This window comes from Cicer arietinum, chromosome 4 (genome assembly GCF_000331145.2).
Source record: "Cicer arietinum cultivar CDC Frontier isolate Library 1 chromosome 4, Cicar.CDCFrontier_v2.0, whole genome shotgun sequence".
Lineage (NCBI taxonomy): Eukaryota > Viridiplantae > Streptophyta > Magnoliopsida > Fabales > Fabaceae > Cicer > Cicer arietinum.
Genome location: NC_021163.2, coordinates 48,850,377 through 48,860,095, shown reverse-complemented (window position 1 = coordinate 48,860,095; position 9,719 = coordinate 48,850,377). Strand labels below are relative to the sequence as shown.

Genomic DNA, 9,719 nt, shown 5'->3' with positions numbered 1-9,719 from the left:
CTTCTTAATCTCATCCAACCAAGCTTGGGCCTTTGAGGGATTGTGGCTGCCCTGGAATGTTGGAGGCTGCAACTTGAGAAAATCATAAAACACCCTATTGGCATTTGGAGTGCCATTATTGCCATTTGTTGTACCAAATTATGGGTAGTCGTTGCTTGCATTTGAATAGCTTCCATAATCCTTTCCCATGGTTCAACAGTGGGTGATGGAGTCATACTATCTTTAGGGGCAAGATTCCTCCTAGATCCTTCAGCCATAATTCTGCATACCATACACAAAATACTAAGCTGATCAGACTTAATATTAGGTGAAATGATAGTTAGAATGTATAATAAAACAAAGACATTCTAATTCCTAACACATAATCCATAGTCCAAATGAATCGACATGGCTCTGATACCAAAATGTAAGACCCATTATCATTTGTCTAGAATATGATAATTTGGCCCATACACCTTAATAAAACAGAGGTAATTAACAATAAATAATAAATTAGAATCACCATCATAACTGAAAACTACATTCATAAATATAGTTTACAACTTGTTTAGTAGATTCATAAAATATTACATCTTGAAAACAACTACGATTGACTGATTACATCATAAAACAAAATATTAAATTCTAATTCCACGAGTTTGGAACTGATCTTCTGATGCTGATTTCATGTCTCATGTTCCTCCAGCTGCTAAATAAAAATAATAATAATAATTGGGGTGAGATAAAATATCTCAGTGAGCTCTAAAAATAAAAGGGAAGAACAATCTCAAGGAATTTCTTTCATAAAAGTGCATAAAATGTAAAAAATAATTATGCATGTCTATATATATGTTGTGAAAAATGTATGCATGACCTCAAATCTTTTCCTTTGGAATAAGGAAAAGTCGCCCAATATCTTAATGTGGGTCACTAAGATAATTGAGTCTTGATTGGTAAAGGTGGTCTGGCCAAACCCCAATCAACGTCGTGATTGTTCTCCTTTACCTGTTATTTCATGCCTGAAATAACCTAAATGTCCCACCGTGAATAAGGCCATGCATGCTTTGATCAATGATATTGTAAAAAACTTACATGTTTTGTATGAAATGCACTTATTATATCATATCTAAAATGCATCATTCATCCACAACAATTATCAATAAATTAGCCGATATGCTTAAACTCATAATAGTTTAATCTTAAGTCCTTAATTCAAAACGTAAATCCATAGTCAGAAAATAGAAACCATATTAGAGTCACGAAAATAGTAACAACTTCATAACAATTAATAACTCAATTAAGAACATAATGCAATTGATCTCATCTCAAAATTGGAAACCTATAATTTAGGAAAAATCACGCACTAAGACTAATTTACACACGCTACATAAAGTCTCCATCACAAAAGTCATTAATAATTATTGAAAAATGGTCGAATGACAATAGAAAATTTTGAAACTTTTACTGAAAGCAGGTAACTCACCTATAAACACAACATAGTTGGTCTCATCTCAAAATTCGAAATCAATAATTCATGAAAAATCTGATTCTAAGACTTGTTTACATAGTTTTGTTTTTATTTAGAAAACCAAACTTAAATACAAAAATTCTCCTGCAATAGTTCTCTTAGTATTTTCATCAAACACCTCTCATGCATTGAATATTTGGGATAAAAATAGAATTTTCAATCCACTAGTAAATAAAACCATATATTTTAAATGCATGCACCTAAAATCATCATTCTAACCGAAATTAAAGTAACATAACACAATTTCACAAACACATATCAGAGGCAACAACAGCAGTAACGAGCATAAATCGTGTCCGACAAGCATAATCACCTTAAATATAGTGATACACATATAATTAAATTTTTCCTAATGCATAATTCATTCACAAACATCACAACCATAAACAACAGCCTACGTTCTAACTTATTTTCAACAACTTCAGAAAATGAAATCCCTAATCATAACAACAACAACAACAACAAAAACCCTTTGATAAAAAGAACTCACAGTTGGTGATAAAGGAGAAGACAATGTTCCGATTAAATTGGTCGTTGAACTCCCCTTTTGCCTGAATTGCCACTTTGACTCTTCTTCATTTGTTGGTTAGTATCTTCTGCTGCTTTGATTGAAACCGGTTAGTAGTTACAACATGCAAGGTTTAAAAATGGGTTTAAGGAGCTTTGTCAAGCTTTTGGTTTGGTTCATTTAATGAAATGAAGGAAAATGAGAGGTTGAAGATTGTGAGGATGGGAGGATGGATGCTCAGATAACTAAGAAGAAAAAGGAACGGGAATGTGGGTTTCTGAAAGTGGTAGAGAGATATTGGAGGGATAATGTGAAAATTACGCCATTGCCCTTCGTTTATCCAAATATTACAATAATACTTTTTTTTTTAATGTATAAACTAGTTATTTACTTTTTAAATTAACAGTTTTAATAATTAACAAGTTGTTACAATTATTATTATTCTTATTATTATTATTATTATTATTATTATTATTATTATTATTTTATTTTTTTATTTTTATTATTATTATTATTATTGTTATTATTATTATTATTTTTATTATTATTATTATTATTATTATTATTATTATTATTTTATTTTAATCATAGAAGAGATAATAAATTTTAATATAATTAATCCACACAAATGTAAGGTATCGGATCGAAACCAGACAACTTTCTTAGTATTTTAATGGCTAAATAGCACTTATGATCCCTTAACTTAATTTCAGATAACTAACGTTTTAGTCCTTTATCTTTTTTTCTTTACGATTTGGTCCTTTATTTTAGTTTTAAGTGACAATTTGATCTTTTATGTTTTAAAATGTCAATAATATTATCCTTTTTTTTTTTTGCAAAAATTCATCAAAAAATTCAAACAATACCCATAAAATTAATTGTCATCTTCAATATAATGCATATTCTTCAAATTCATAACTTAAATCTTTAAATAAACTCATATTTTCATCTCTAACAACATCAAATAAAGAATGAAAATATGAGTTTATTTGAAGATTTGAGTTACGAATTTGATCAAATTTGTATTATATTGAAGAATATAATTAACTTTATGGGTTTTGTTTGAAAATTTTGATGAATTTTTGAATTTTTGTAAAAAAACTGATAATATTGTTGATATTTTAAAACATTAAAGATCAAATTGTCACTTAAAATTAAAATAAAGAACCAAATCAGAAAGAAAAAAAAGATATAGGACTAAAACGTTAGTAATTTGAAATTAAGTTAAGGGATCACAAGTGCTATTTAGCCTATTTTAATTTTCTTGTAATCTTGATTAATTTTATTCTCTATTCCATTTGTTACTATTTCATTGTTACAACTTTTCATTTGAAATAATTAATTTTTATGTTTAATTTAAATTGAATTATAATTAATTGATACTAAAAAATATGGTGTTTGTGGATTTGATATTTTTACTATTTAATGAATAGTATAATATTTGTGGAATTTTCAATTTTCATGTATTCTTGGGGTAAAAAAATTCATATATTATTTTTTTTTTATCATAGTTTTGCATATATTTTAAACTATGAACTACTTGCACTTTACACAACACAAACACATTAACATTAATCCTACTAAAGTAAAATATGTACTTTTTTTTTACACAGATTAGAGTAAAAAAAAATACCAACACCAATACATATTTATTTATTACTATAATTAAATAAAATATCAGTATTATTTACCAAAGATTTATATTGAGAAAAAAAAAAGTGTGCATATAGAGTTAACAATGTGTTTCATATAAAAAGAAAAATCAAAAACAAGTTATGGTAGTTTTCACATTCATTCATCATCTACTATTGGAAGGCTAAAATTGATGTAATAAAATTTAATATTCTTAATCCCTGGTTGATTATAATTGTTTTTGACATATCTTTAATCTTTGTATATGTGATTGAGATACGTGAAATAAGTGTTTAAGGTGTGTAGAAACAAATAAAAAATATATATTTTAGAGACACTTCTCTAATTAGTTAAATATTTATTGTATGATTGTCTGACATTGACATCAATCAGACAAAGATACATGTCTAATTTTATAAGTGTCATTTCTTCATATATTTTAATCGTATAAATATATATTTTTTGTGATTTTTAAAAATAGTTAAGTATTTTAACCTTTAAAAATACTAATTTAATTAAACTAAACCAAACCAACTCATTCTTCGTTAGAATGATTTGATATAAATCTCGTAAAAATATATATATTAAAAATCAAATCAAATAAATCATTTTTAATTGGTGCACAATTTTCCTCGCAAAAACCGAGCTATTATTGCTGACTAATTACACCCCTAGTATAGCCAAGTGTATTATCCCTCTAATATTCTAGAACTACAAGAGACTAACACTACATTTTCATTCAAAAATTTAAGGCAATACATATATGTGTCACTTCTCTTATATATCCCACATTTAGATCATTCATAGTCGTTGCAAAACTTAACCACACTTGACCCCAACAATATATCCCTAACGTGTGAATCTCCCACATCATATATTTGCACTTTTGTTATTACTAACAAGACACACGCCTCCTAACTACAACACCAGGAATATTTTCATTACAATGATCCAATACACTAGGATTCGTTTGTGCTCCCCCACCAAGTTGAATTAGGACTCTAATATCACTTGTTGGGAAGTCTAGGAGTACACGAGAGCAACAATGGACCAAATACTCCAGGACCACAAGAAACTTTGACACCACATCTTCATCCAAAATCTTAAGACATTAGGTAAATGAGTCTGTTCTCTTATATATCCAACAATTTCCTCCTCAAGTGTAAGTCTCCTACATCTTATACTTGTATCGTCGTTACACCCAACAGACACCGTCACAACAAATGGAACATGCCTCTTGACTCCACCGTTAGGAAAACGTTCAATAAAAGGATCCAACACCATGATCCACTGCCATTATCCAACCTAGCCGAATCAAGCTTTGGTACCACTTGTCAGGAAGTCCAGGGGCAAGAGAGATACAACGAAAAAAATTCTCTAGGACCAAAAGAGACTTTAACACCACATTTTTACTCAAAACCTTAAGGAAATGAATATATTGATAACTTATTTTATATATTCAACATTTAACTCATTCATAGTCGATGCATGACTTAACCACTCACATTTGAACCAAACATAAAAGTGGCTACTTATGAAACCTAGCTACACGCATGATCCATTAAGATGTTGGGAAAAATAGTCATAGAGAAGATAAAAGAACATAATCAAAACACAAGAATATAGCGTGAAAAATCCAAAAGTCAAAGAAAAAACCATGATTGTAGTTTAATGACAATCAAAGAATAACATTATGTAAAAATTATTACCACACATAAACTTCTCTCACACTTATCATGGCCCCCAATATACCCTCACACTCCTAAAAAAACTTGAACTGCATAGCACATGTATATAACATATGTCACCCTCTTCATTTACAATTTTAAGCAATGTGAGACTTTTTCAAGATTCTTCAATTTCAATCAAATTCATCATTTTTCACCTTGATTGAAATTGGTGCATCTTCCGCTTTCATTGTCTACACCAACAATCATAATTCAAATAAACTATCATACTCCACCATAACGAGTATACTTCACTTAAAGCTAAACCACTCCAAGAATTTCCACATGATACTACACCAATTCAATAATTTTCACTTGAAGGTAAAACCACTTTAAGAATTTTCACTTGAAGCTCAACCACCCAAATAATTTTAACTTGAAATTACACACTTCAAGAATTTCCTTTTCATGCCGAAACCATGTTGCAAATATATGGTTCAACTTCCATGTTTCCTTTCTTAGGAAGTTCTTCAACAATCGACATAATCTCACCACACACCTTACATCAATGCACTAGTGCTAATCAACACCTTGTGTAATTCTAATAATATTAACACACCCTTGTCTTGAATTTTGCACAAGCAAGAGTTAATTGTTCTATCAAATTTATTTATTTCAAACTTCACAACGAAACTTGACATGCTATAGCCGTGCACCAGGTAGATTTCCAAGAAAGAGATGTGAGATACAAAGGACCACTTAAAAATCAAGTTTTTCCTAGTTAGGACTTTTCCAAACAACATTTTTCCATTATCACCATTTTTTTCTTATGTGAAAGATCAGAATGTCATAACCACATATCATAATAAGTATTTTATTTCCCTATAATAAACCAAAAGCTCTAATACCATATATTGAAAAAAACAGACAAAGAAAAAATAAAAGAGTACAATCAAAACTCAAAAATATAGCGTGAAAAAAAAGTACGATTGTTGTCTAATGACAACTAAAAAATAACACTATCTAAAAATCATTACAATACATAAACTTCTCTAATACTCCTTATTGTCTTCAATACATCTACACTTTTTAAAGCAAATATTTTAATTATATCTCACAACACTCTAATAAAAGAGTATGAGAGAAAAGAAAAGAATCAGATGCAAACTTAAAATATTTATGACTAGTGAAATATCTAATTAAAAATTAGAATCATATATATAATATTTGTCTTCCTCTTCCGTTATAATTCTAAGTAATGTGAAACTTTTTTTAGATTTTTCAATTCCAATCAAATTGGGCACTACAAGAAAAACACCATTTTGTGGCCAACTTTATAAATATTTTGTGGCCGAATAAAATCCTCACAAATTAGTGACCGAAAAAGCCCTCACAAATGCCAAAATTGAAATTGGTCTTTATTTGTGGCTGAAATAGCCCTCACAAATTTTTAAATAGTTAACTGGATTTTGTGGCTGCCTAAGCCCTCACAAAATCACAACATTGTGATTTTGTGAGGGCATAGTGATATTAACAATAACTAAAAAGAAGATGAGAGTATAAAAGAGAAATGGAATTGGTTCTTCTAAAATAAGCCATAAAAATGCAATCAAATTAAAGACCACAATAATCTCTAAGATTTTGGGTATCCGATATAAATTATGAAAATATTACACCATTTTTTATTAAGTCACACACGTGCACTCGCACGCACACACATATACCCCACAACTTTATAAATATTTTGTGGCCGAATAAAACTCTCACAAATTAGTGACCGAAAAAGCCCTCACAAATGCCAAAATTGAAATTGGTCTTTATTTGTGGCTGAAAAACCCTCATAAATTTTTAAATTGGTCTCCCCCTCCTAATTCATTTTTTCACATCCAACTTCTCTCTAAAACCTCATTCTAACTATTCTCTCCTCCTTCTCTCTAATTTAAATATTTAAATATTTTATTATTAATAATTTAAATATTTTGTTATTAATTTAAATATTTTATTATTTAAATTAATCTTTAATTTAAGTATTAATCTTTAATTTTAATTTAAATATTTTATTTTAAATTTTTAATTATATTAAGATTAGTTTATTATATATTAAATTTAATTTATAATTACATTATATTTTAAATTTAATTTAAATTTTAATTTAATTATAATTTAAATTTTAATATTATATTTATATTAATTTATTATATATAATATTATAATAAACTATTAATTTTGAATTTAAAAATTAATTTATTAAATACGTTTTATTTTGTGGCGCCCTAAGCCCTCACAAAATATATTATTTTTTAATCAGAATAGCATTTGTGGCGGCCAAAAGCCCTCACAAAGGTCCAATCAGAAAAATTCAGTCTGTCCTTTGTGGCGGCCTATGCCCTCACAAAGGCAGACTTTTGTTGTTGCAAAAGCCCTCACAAATGCCTGTCTTTTGTGCCTGCAAAAGCCCTCACAAATGTCAATCTGTTTCAGGCACTTTGTGGCTGCAAAAGCCCTCATAAAATTTTGTGACCAACTTCTTTGTGGCTGCCAAAAGCTCTCACAAAATCCACCTTTGTGGCTGATTATACCCCTTTGTAAGGGCTTTTGGCCCTCACAAAAACCATGATTTTTTGTAGTGGGGACATGAACTTAATGATCCATTTGATTCACACATATTAAGAATAATGTATATAAATAAAAGAGAAAATGCACAAACCGCTCAAAAAAGAAAGATTGCTTTTCTTAAATTTTTATTTTTGGTTTGTGATGTTTTTGTTACAAAGATATATTAATTAGACGTTACAATTGAAAAAAAACATAATTAATATCCATTGAAAAGATAAAAAAATTTACTTTGAGACTTTTTTTTACAATTAAATCACTTATTATAGAATAAAGAGTACTTTTTATATAAAAAAATCTCATATATGAAAATATAGATTTACACTCCAAAATACTCTCCTCTATATTAAACCCCTTGAAAATCATCCCCGCAAATCGTTAAGGTAAATTTGATAGATGTATTTTAGAAGGAATGACCTAAGTCTATATATATGAGGCTTTAAAAATTTAAAGAATAACATAGGAGTAGTCATATAACAATCTAATCACATTTAATTCGTTATTAGAAACATTCCTAACAAGAAAACTAGTGTTTTCCGTCTAGATTTTTCGAGGAACGAGGAGAGCTTGCAAAATAAAATGCAGTTTAGAGGAACTAGCACAGTTAATGACAATTTTTTATCATTAAAGACTTATGAGGAATTTACCAAGTAGTTAGTTCCTCGGAAATTTTAACATAAAGAAATATCTATATAGGAGACAAAACTAATAAAAAGGACTTAGTTAATCATAGAGTATAAGCTCCATTGACGAATGGTTATTCTTTTTCTTCCTAAAGAATAGAGACAAAAAGCATGTGGTTCAATCTTAAATTTAGAACTATATATTTTTTACTTTTATGATTTCTCCTTTCGAGTTTTTAATTAACCATTGTTTATCCAACAACAAAAATTCAAATTAATCATTTTCTTTATATTTATAGTTTTTGTTTTTTTTGCCTCTAACTGCTATTGACGGTGTTTGATACTTGCATTGCAATTTAACCTAAAAGATTAGATCTTTAAGACATAATACATAAATTAATTATTATAAATAGCTTTGTTTAAATTTAAATTCGTACATTTAAATATTTTCTCTCTATATATTCGGATAATTTGAGCATGTCGTTGGTATAAGTGAACTAAAATCTCTCAAGTGTCTATTTTATTTTCAATTTAAAAGAATTGAATTCAAGACTTTACTTAAAAGAAACCAAATTATTCACCCTTCAAACAAATGAGTGTTCACCTTTACATAATTTTCTTTAGGTCAATTAATATGGTCAAATATTTATTATGAGATGTAGATTTGCCACAAACGAAAACCGAAAGGATGTAGTACTTGTAATTATTTACTAAAGAAAAGCATGTAGATGTATTAGGTCCAACTTTCTTTTTGTCACTATTTGCTTGCCTTTTATCAGTAGTGTGAATATCCATGTAGATTATTTTGGTTTTGGCCCACAGGGGAAGTAACATTTTTCCAATAAATAAAAAATACAAAACCAAATCCCACTACATGATATACTTTTGACAAATTTACTTTTCCGGTTCATATTTTTTGTTTGGTCATGTGAACACCATTTTTTAATATGCAGATGCTACAATAGATCAATTTCATAGGTATTTTATTTTAGATGACATTTAAACTTTAATGACAATCAATGAAATTCTTTAGAAATATAAATTAATGATCTTTCCGTTGAGATAATAGTTTGATTGTGTTATTTTAAAAAATATTAAAAAAAGTAAGTGTATTCTTTCGAATTCAATTCACTGAATCGATTTTAATCAAATCATTATCTCAGTTGTAA

General features: G+C 28.2%; 1 long non-coding RNA gene across 1 annotated transcript; it reads right to left on the bottom strand.

Moving 5' to 3' along the window:
* Window positions 1–498: 498 nt before the first annotated feature.
* On the bottom strand, window positions 499–2,270 carry LOC113786150 (uncharacterized). Its single transcript, XR_003472269.2, has 2 exons — window positions 1,998–2,270; window positions 499–688 (listed from the first exon to the last, which is right to left on the bottom strand). It is a non-coding gene; the product is annotated as an uncharacterized lncRNA (long non-coding RNA).
* Window positions 2,271–9,719: the final 7,449 nt, after the last annotated feature.